We start from the raw sequence: 9,584 nt of genomic DNA on the forward strand, positions 1-9,584 counted from the left end.
CTTTGAAGTGTTTTTGAGGGGATTGAATGTAAGGTGTCATCAATGCGCCCTAAAATATCCTCAGCATGAAATAACATTTGTAGCACCAATACCGTTTTTAAACGATGACATAAAATTCCATATTAAGTCACACAAATGGAGTTTAAGGGGAAGGGGGTGAGAAAGTATATATGAATCACAGCATTTGGTGGGGAGGTTACAGGAGTCACAGATTTGATGGGAAGGAGGTAGTTCACTCCAGTGCTGTAACTCGTGAGAGTTTGAAGCTATGCTTAGGGTTACATGGAACTCAGTAAAATATGATGAAACACCCTTGACATGGTCACAACAGGTGACTACAGCTAACCCCTAGGCCTTAAATCCGTGATTCTCAACCTCCCGAATGCTGAAACCCATCAGTACTACAGTTCCTCATGTGGTGACCCCTCCAACTATAAAATAATTTTCATTGCTACTTCATAACTGCAATTTTGTGACGGTTGCGAATCATAATGTAAATATCTGATATGTGACCCTTGCAAAGGGGTCTTTCAAACTCACAAGGGTCATGGCCCACAGGTTGAGAACCACTGTTGGAAAGGTTCTCCAGGAAGAAGGGAGGAATTGTTGTAATATGGGAGCAATGGCTATAGCCACAGATGCACTAGAGCACTCCCATTCGGAGCCATCTTTAGGGGAAGAATAAGGTACTACACACTCGGGATCCTTCAGGAAGTGGGACAGAAAGTGGTCATGCTGAGCTCCCATTTTTCACATTCTCCGTGTTCTGCCACAGCCTGCCGGTGGCTAGATGCAAGGGGAACCTGTGATTAGAGAAGCCCTCTTGACATCCTTGGAGGTCAGTCTCTGAGCCACGAGGACCTCAGGAGTAACCTCAGGACATCCAGCACCAACAATAGATTCCTCCATTTAGGGTGACTGTCTCCCTAAAGGTACAGAGGAAATGAGGCAGATCAATTTGACTTGTGGTGTGTTTCCTATGTTTGGAGCCTACCATTCATCCGTGCTAGACAAAATGTAAGAACTACCGTGTAAGATCCACTTACCCTGATTCATCCTGACTGTCTAGAATGTATTTCATGGTAGAATTTGTCCTGAATGACAGCTCTTCATAGCTGTGGGACTTGGGGAAATATGATATTAACAGGTTCAAGATAGCGCTTTCCACTTTACAAATCACAACTAACAAAAATTCATAAAGCAAAAATCATATCAAAGGTCCCTCTAAAATTAGAAAGCTCCATAGTTAGTTAAGTCAAAATATAAAGGACACAGCTCCCTACAGAAAGACAAAAGATGCTAAAAATTAATTCCAAAATAATAATGTTAATGAGAACCATATTTCAAATTTTTTAAAAAATACTATTTTAGAAATAGCATGTAAATGATTACATTTGGAAGTATACCAAATGCTCCTTGCTTTGGAATTTGTTTTTGCCTGGGCATTAAGATAATTGAGGAGATACGAAAAGGCAATAGTTGAAATGGAAGAGAAAAATTAATGCTGAATTTCTAACATTTGCTTATAGAAATCTTAGCTATATTGCCAGGAAAAAGTGAAGGTCAGAGTGCAGAGCTAAGCCACTAGAGGCCAGGCAGTGGTGGCACACACCTTTAATTCCGGGACTCTGAGACAGGCAGATCTCTGTGAGTTCAAGGCCACTGTGGGCTACACGAAATTTATCCAGTCTAAAAGAGAAACAGCTCATACAAAGGTGATCCCAGCACTTGAGATCTCATGCCTTTAATCCCAGCACTAGGGAGGTGGAGACAGGAACAATATGGCTGGGCAGAGAGAGGAATGTAAGGCTGAAGGAGACAGGAGCTCAGTGTGGTCTGAGGAGCAGTGCAGTCTGAGGCAGTCAGTCTGAGGACCAGAATCGCCTAACCCTTTGGTCTGAGCATTGGTAGAGGTAAGAACTCTTTAAAGTCTGGCCGCTCTGTTTCTCTGATCCTTAAGCTTCCACCCCTGATAGCTGACTCTGAGTTTTTATTATTAATACTAATTAGAATTTGTGCTACAGAAAAGTATTGCACTGTCTATAAATTTCCTTCCTAAACCCAACAAAGGTTAGAATTGGTGGGTCATTTTTGCATTGTGCATAGAACCCAAAGAAGAAGCATTCAACACAGAGGGATTGAAAAACAAAACAGTCATTCCTCTCATTTCCCCAAGATGGAGAAAAAATAAGGGTAGTGAAGAAGGGAGAGATGGGTGGTACAACTGTGTCCTAATTCCCAGGCTGAGTTCTGAGATGGAGAGGACTTGATAAGCTGTTAGGGACTGAGACTGTGTCTCCATAGCAAACCAAAGGAGACCCATGAAACTGAAGTCAGACACATTGTGTGGGTAAGCAAATGAAGGAACTTAGTTTAGCTGTATAAAAGTTCATATGTTATGGACAGACTAAGGAATTTCCAACATTCCCTAGGGAGAAATATCATAGGTAGCCAAGAGTATTGTCTAAGCAACCTGCCTTGCAGGGTCTTTCTTTGTGCAGTAGCCTGCTCTTGTGGGGTCTGGGGCTAATGGCTAATCCTGAAGAAAGATTGGGAGTCCCTATCAGAATCCTTAGTCTTCTTGGACCAATGGGAGTTAAAGCCCCACCATTAAGGCCAGGTGGGCATAGTGTTTCAGCCATAACGGTATCCAGGAAACATCATTGGGGTCATTGGCCACTAGCCCTGACAAGTCACCTGATTATTACTCAGCCTTTATATTCATGAGAATATGAAGGACAGAGTATAAACCCAGACATTGTCTTAGAGTGGACTTGGAAAGATACAGCGACCAACTGTCCCCGTGTGCCTGGCACTGAGTCATGGTCAAGATGTGGGAATTTTAGTGCCCATACTGAGACACATGAACACACCAGCCTATCACCTACATGGGTAGCCAAACGGAAAGGCTGGATGTTATTTTTTTATCCAGGCTCGGCTTGAGTTGCTTGAAGGCCATTTAAACTAATATATTGGAGTGATTCATCCAAATTGAGCTAAAATTTACTTACAGGTCTTTCCCTTCTTCCTCAGCTCATCAGTACAAGAAGATCATAGCAATTTCAGAGCAATGTCATTACACAACTGAAAGCAATGAGAGAGAGCATGCAGAAGAAAACAGTCCCCACAATAGCAAAACTCAATAAATAGCAGGGTACAGAGCTTCTGAAGGAGGAATTTGTAAAGATGTCCTCATCCACCATGGCCAATAGAAAATCCTCAGCTTAGGTGAGACGGAAGAACTGGTTTTAGATGTTGAGCTACGGGGAGTATCAGACTGTGACCTCCCTAGAGCACAGATGTAAATGAGTCCCATGGCTTCTGAAGTTTATATCCTGGAGCAGTTCACTGGCCAGAATACAGGAGGGGAAATGCAGCCCAACCCTGCAGTTCTCTTGAGAAAACCAAAGGTTGGAGACTCGGGATGACAAGGCAGATACAATTTATGGGACAGATGATGAAAGAGAGGTTTTCTAATTTGATTTTTTGTGCGAGACAAAGCACTCTGACCACAAGCAAGTTGGGGAGGAAAGGGTTTATGTCATCTTAACACTTCTGGGTTACAGTCCATCACCAAGGGAAGCGGGGAGGGGAACGTGAAGTAGAAATCATGAAGGAACACTGATGACCGCGTCCCTCCTCCTGCATTGTCATGCCACCAGGAATACCTATCGAGGGCTGGTACTTCTCATGGTGGGCATGGTCCTCCTACATCAATTAGAAATCATAAAGATGCCCCACAGATATGCCCATAAGGCAATCTGATCTAGGCAATTCTCCAATTGAGTTTCTTCCTCCCAGCTGAGTCTAAGTTGAATGATATTAGCAATACAAACCAGTAAGGATGGGAAAAGACAGATATCCAGAGAAGTTCCCCTAATTCAGTAGTTATTAACCTTCCTCATGCTATAATCCTTTAATACAGTTCCTCCCATTGTGACCTCCAACCATAAAACTATATTCCTTGCTTCTTCATCACTAATTTTGCTACTGTTATGAATCATAATGTAAATATCTGATATGTAATCCCTTTGTTAGATCCTCCAAAGGGGTTGCAACCTACAGGTTGGGAACTGTGAGCTTAATGTCAGCAGGAAGGGAAATGGGAAGAAATACAAGGAAGAAGGATGAAAATTTTCTGAGCTCATATAGAACTGGGAACAGCACATTTCCAGCTGTAAGGCGGGAGCAATGCTGTAATGAATGAGCACGTGATCAGAAGGAGTTCACCCCGGGTAGCGAGAATACAGCATCTCTGGGTTTGTCCTAGTAAGGCTAAATCCAAGGCTTCTAAAGGATCAAACTGAACTGAAGTCACTTAACCTCACAACATGGAATGAATACAGCCTGGTATCTGGAAATATAAAGTTCTCAGTGCCCCGTATCTCATAAAATATCAACAAGGATTCAAAGTTCCGGGGAACCATGTCCCTTAGCAAGAAGAAAATGTCATTCATAGAAAGAGCTACAGAAACTACAGGTGGTGGGATGACTGGAAAAAGACATGAAGCCACTATTAATGTGTGAGTTTTATACACATGGGCAAGTATCTTAAGGACATTCTGTCCGTGATGAAGAGAGAAAGGAAAAGTTTAAGAGTAAGAAAATAAACCCTATAGAAAAAACTCTAGGGGAAAATAACTAGATGTGAGCCAGACTAAAGCAGAATAAACATGGCAGTGTTTGGAATCATAGCGAGAAATTCCTCCAGATAAAACATAGGCATTTTTATAAGCCCAAAGAAAGTGAGCAGAGAAGCAGTAACCTGTGGGAAATTATCAAGAAGTTTGAAATACAAGTAATTGAGCTCCAAGGAGGAGGGAAGAAAGAATATTGATTCCTCTGAAATTACAGGGGATTTCTATCACAATAAATGCCTCTAGAAGTTAAAACTATCATTAATTCTGAAGTGTATTTGATCCAATCCTACTGAACATCATATCTGATCCCACAGTGTAGTGTGGTATCAGCTGTTTCCCTTGTGTTCACATTTCAGATTGGAGCTGTGTGTCACAGTGGCTGTCAGTCCTGAAATGGCATTGCCCTGCATATCACTAGCATTGAAAGACTCTAAATTCAAAACTTGGAGTCTAGTTTCTACCTAATGCTAACTGCTTTTACACTATTCAACCGTGAGCAGAGGTAGAAACAATAAATGGGAGTCTGACTACTCAGCTGGCTTGACACCATCAGACTTTATTAGATAAAACAGTATACAGCTCTCTAAGAAGGAAGGATGGAGAATTCCAAATGCATATGAAAACACAGGCATGCCTTTATTTGTGGGGTTACATCCCAATAATTTATCATAAATTAAAACATGTAAATCAAAAATGTGTGTATGTGCCTAGATAACTCAAAATGTAGCTTAGCAATACAGCATGCTGTAGTGTCAATTTTTTATTTCTTGTGAGCACATGGAAAGCTATGTCTTACTACTTCTGTTTAGCATCAAAAAGAAGGATTGGAGGATACGTTGCTAAGCCAGCAAAGGTCCTAATTCAAAGTCTGGATCACAGTTTCTGAATAATGCATGTGGACTTTGTGATGGGAAAGCCCCATCCTTAAATCAAATCATCATGGTGGTTGGCAGTCGTGGGCATAAGCCCATAATTTGGGAGACAGAACCTCTTGGTTCTTTCCATAAATTGAGTGTTAATACCATGAATGTGAGAACTTAGCCAAGCTGTAAGCCAAGAAGTGGATGGGACCACCACTTCTTTGTTTCAAAGTTTGATATCTGCTTCTTTTCTCATTCAGCATCACAGAAGGATTCTATCTGCAGTCCTATGTGCCTATACTTCCATGGCTGAGTCAGTTCCTGCTCTCAGAAACAATCTGTGTTCTTTTGCACTGTTTAATTGTTATCGGGAAGTTGTCTGCCTGCCTACCCATGGCCCACATGTTCCAGACTCTTTGAATTTCATTGTTGAGTTGAAATATTTGAAGTCTTCCCAGTAAGATGTGAGAAAGCCAAGTAAATTGGGATCTCTCCAGTGGTACCCTCCACACTTGCCTCCAGTGTGCTGGATGCTCTCTCAGGACTCTGGTGGCAAGAGAGAGCCATGCTATGGAAGTAGCCCATGTCCCTGGCTTGTCTTGGTGGAAAATCTTCACATCTTCTAAAAAAGCCATTATTGGACTGGCTAGTGGCTAGCAACTGCTCCTGCTGAGTTAAGCCATGCCATGTTACAGTTTGCTTATGGTTCCAACTCCATGGTACTTCATCCCATATAGCTGCTGAAGGAGAAAGATGTTGGAGCCTTACAGGTAGGCCACAGACTCATGGTGATGCAGAGATTAATAGAAACTTGTTAATTTAAGATGTAAGAGTTAGCTAGGAATACCTGTAAGCTACTGGCCTAATAGTGTTGTAATTAATATAGTTTCTGTGTGATTATTTGGGTCTTGGTGGCTGGGAAACAAACAAGTGGTCTCTGGTTACAAAATGGTGCCCAACATGGGGCATGGATCCACATAAGACCTAAAGAAAGCTTTAAAAGGAATGGGGGTTCCTAGACTCACAGACACAGAAGTTTGAGCTTCTTGGTAGCCTTATATTTTTAGATAGGCTCTGATTGCTGGCAGTTCCTTTTAAAAAATGGTGTCCTGACTCAGCATTAGCAGCAAAACATGCATGGCTCCTTTAAGAGATAGCTTCCTGGTTCATGCTGGTGGCATACATGGCTCTGGCTCTTTTGAGAGGTCCTGTTATGGAGCACTTGGATGGAGTTTGTGGGCAGCATGCTCAAATTACTTGGTGACAGCATGGGCCAACTGCTTCTCAGAGTTGAGGTGGTGAGCGTTGCTCCCACCCAGTGGTCCCAGAGCTAGTGATAAACATAACTCTGTCATATTGAAAGACCAAGAGAAGCAGAGCCAGCATCCAGGGCAGCTGAAACCACACTGCTTACCATTTTAAAATGCTCTTTGTCAGAAAAGGATTTCAGAAACACAAAAGGATAAATTCAGACTTAAAAGATCTCTAAACAAGACACAGTGTGTTGATAGAGGTTTCTGTCCTGCCTGGTCCTTCAGTCATTCAGTCCCAAAGAAACACACAAAGGTCTACATTAATTTTCAACTGGTTAGGATTCTTATTAACTAACTCTTACATCTTAAATTAAACCATAATTCTTGACTATGTTGGTCACGTGGCATGGTACCTTTAATTAGTGAGGTGTTCTCATCTTGCTTCCTCTGCATCTGGTGGATGACTGCAGATTGAGTCCTTTCACTTCCCAGAATTCTCCCAGTTTGGTCGCTCCACCTATATTTGCTGACTGGCTACTGGCCAATCAGCATTTTATGAAACCAGTACAAGTGACAAATATTTACAGGGTTGGTGTGGGAGATCCTTCTGTCTATGTGTTGCTTTTATTGGTTAATGAATAAAGAAACTGCCTTGGCCTGTTGATAGGGCAGAACTTAGGTAGGTTGGGAAACTGGACTGAGTTCTGGGAGAAGGAAGGTGGAGAAAGATGCCATGGGGCTGCCAGAGTCAGACATGCTGAAACTTTGACAGTAAGCTCACTGGAGACAGACACTGGGACCTTTAGCTGGTAAGCCACAGCCATGTGGTGATACAGAGAATAATAGAAATAGGTTAAATATGTAAGAGTTAGCCAATAAGAAGCTAGAGCTATCGGACCAAGAAGTGATTTAATTAATACAGTTTCTGTGTGATTAATTCAGGGCTAAGTGGCTGGGAACCAGCAAGTGGCCTCCCTCCTATACCAGTATACTTCAAGAGGTTGATGGGCATTGGAGAAACTCATGGAATTTACTTTCAATGTGATAAGGCCAGCCATTTGGGCAAGAAGCTGCTCTTGTTTGACGGTATGCTCTATAAACTGGGCATGCAGGACCCACAGAAAAATGACTGCTGAACTTCCTGAAAGACGATGACATAATCCTTCAGGGTTCCTGCTTCATCAAAGAGTCTGCCAGACATTCTGCAGGACACAGAAGAAAGTGACTGACAAACTGCCAGTATAGGCAAAACAGTCTTTCAAATTTCCCACTTCATGGAAAAGTCTAACAGATACTATGGGCCTTTAGTCTGAAGATAGATGCCCCAACTTTACAGAAAAACTTTGGCTGACTGTCCAGGCAATGAGATATTTCTGTCAATTCTAGTTTTTGAAGTTGCTTACATGGCACTTCCTGTTTACTTAGGTAGCATTATATCCTTCTGGGGTTTTTGATAGAATTGAAAACAGATAGTTATAGCTTTCTTTAGTTATGATAAAAATAAATGATATGAAATTTTAGACTCACAAAAATATTATAACTAATTCTTGCTTGATACCTGTTTTGTTATATGTAATTTTACTAGTTAAAGTTAAAAATATTCCATTTTATTTAGACAGAAAAGTGGAGATGATGTGGGATTCCCCTCTGTATGTTGTGAATATGGTTTTTTAACCATTGGTCAATAAAAACTTGCTTTGGCCTATGGCAGTCCAGAATATAGTTAGGTGGGAAATTCAAGTAGAGATAGAAGAGGAAAGAAGGCAAAGGCAGAGAGGCACATGTAGAAGGAGAAAGATGCTGGAATTTCCTGGTAGATCACAGCCTCATGGTGATACAAAGATAATAGAAATGGGTTAATTTAACATGTAAGAGTTAGCTAGAAATACACCTAAGTTTTGACCAAATAGTGTTGTAATCAATAGAGTTTCTGTGTGATTATTTGGGTCTGGGTGACCAGGAAATGAACAAGCATCTCTGATTACACTTGTTTTCTTAGTGTCCTTCATCTTCTCTGACTCCTACACTCTTTTTACCTCTTCTTCCACAGGATTCCCTGAGTTCTAAGGGGAGAGATTTGATGAAGACATTCCATTTAAGACTGAGCGTTTCAAGGTCTCTCACTCTCTGCATACTGTCTGATTGTGAGTTTCTGTGTTTGTTCCCATCTTTTGCAGGAAGAAGCTTCTTTGATTATGAACAAGGCATTGGTACAAGGGGTCACTTGTAATTGTGTTTTTTGTTATTATTTGTTTTTTTATAGTAATAGTATTTGATTTTACCCTAGGTCCATGGGCTGTCTAGTCTCTGGTTCTTGGTCACCCAAGCAGGATCATGTATAGGTTCCATTTCATGGAATGGCCCTTATGTAAAGTTACTTATTGATTGGTTATTCCACAAGCTTGGTGCCAAAATTGCCCTAGTATATCTTGCAGGTAGGACACTACTGTTGATCAAAGATTTGTCATTTACATCTCTCTTTTGGTAGCATGCGGGGTACCTTCTAATACCAAAGATAATAGGACATATAGCTGAAGGCTCTATGTAGGAAAAAGCTTAACTTCTTCGTGTTCAAAAAGTTGTGTGAGTGTTATCAGTTTGTTGAGAACAAACTATTGTTCTGGCAATAGCCTGGGTTGTCTGGAGATTCCTACGGCACTTCTTTGGCTAACAACTCACTTAGATGTAATCTAATCCAGGTACTGAAAGCTGTCTTTGGTGACTAGAGATAGCCAGGTGAGACTGTCTCCCTCATTATTTGGAAATTTCATTTAGATCACCTTTATAAAAGTATAAATTTTAAGAAGTGTCTACTGTATTAAGTTTCCATT

At 41.2% G+C, this 9,584-nt stretch overlaps 1 long non-coding RNA gene across 1 annotated transcript in view; it reads left to right on the forward strand.

The window, feature by feature from the left end:
* The window catches only part of LOC126502780 (uncharacterized), a 54,704-nt gene extending 45,733 nt beyond the window's left edge, over positions 1–8,971 (forward strand). Inside the window, exon 2 of the long non-coding RNA XR_007592057.1 lies at positions 8,804–8,971. This is a non-coding gene — a long non-coding RNA (uncharacterized lncRNA). The remainder of the gene's footprint in view (positions 1–8,803) is intronic.
* The last annotated feature ends 613 nt before the right edge of the window (positions 8,972–9,584 follow it).

This window comes from Alexandromys fortis, unplaced genomic scaffold (assembly GCF_014885135.2).
Source record: "Alexandromys fortis isolate MF-2015 unplaced genomic scaffold, M_Fortis_MF-2015_v1.1 scaffold_1, whole genome shotgun sequence".
NCBI lineage: Eukaryota > Metazoa > Chordata > Mammalia > Rodentia > Cricetidae > Alexandromys > Alexandromys fortis.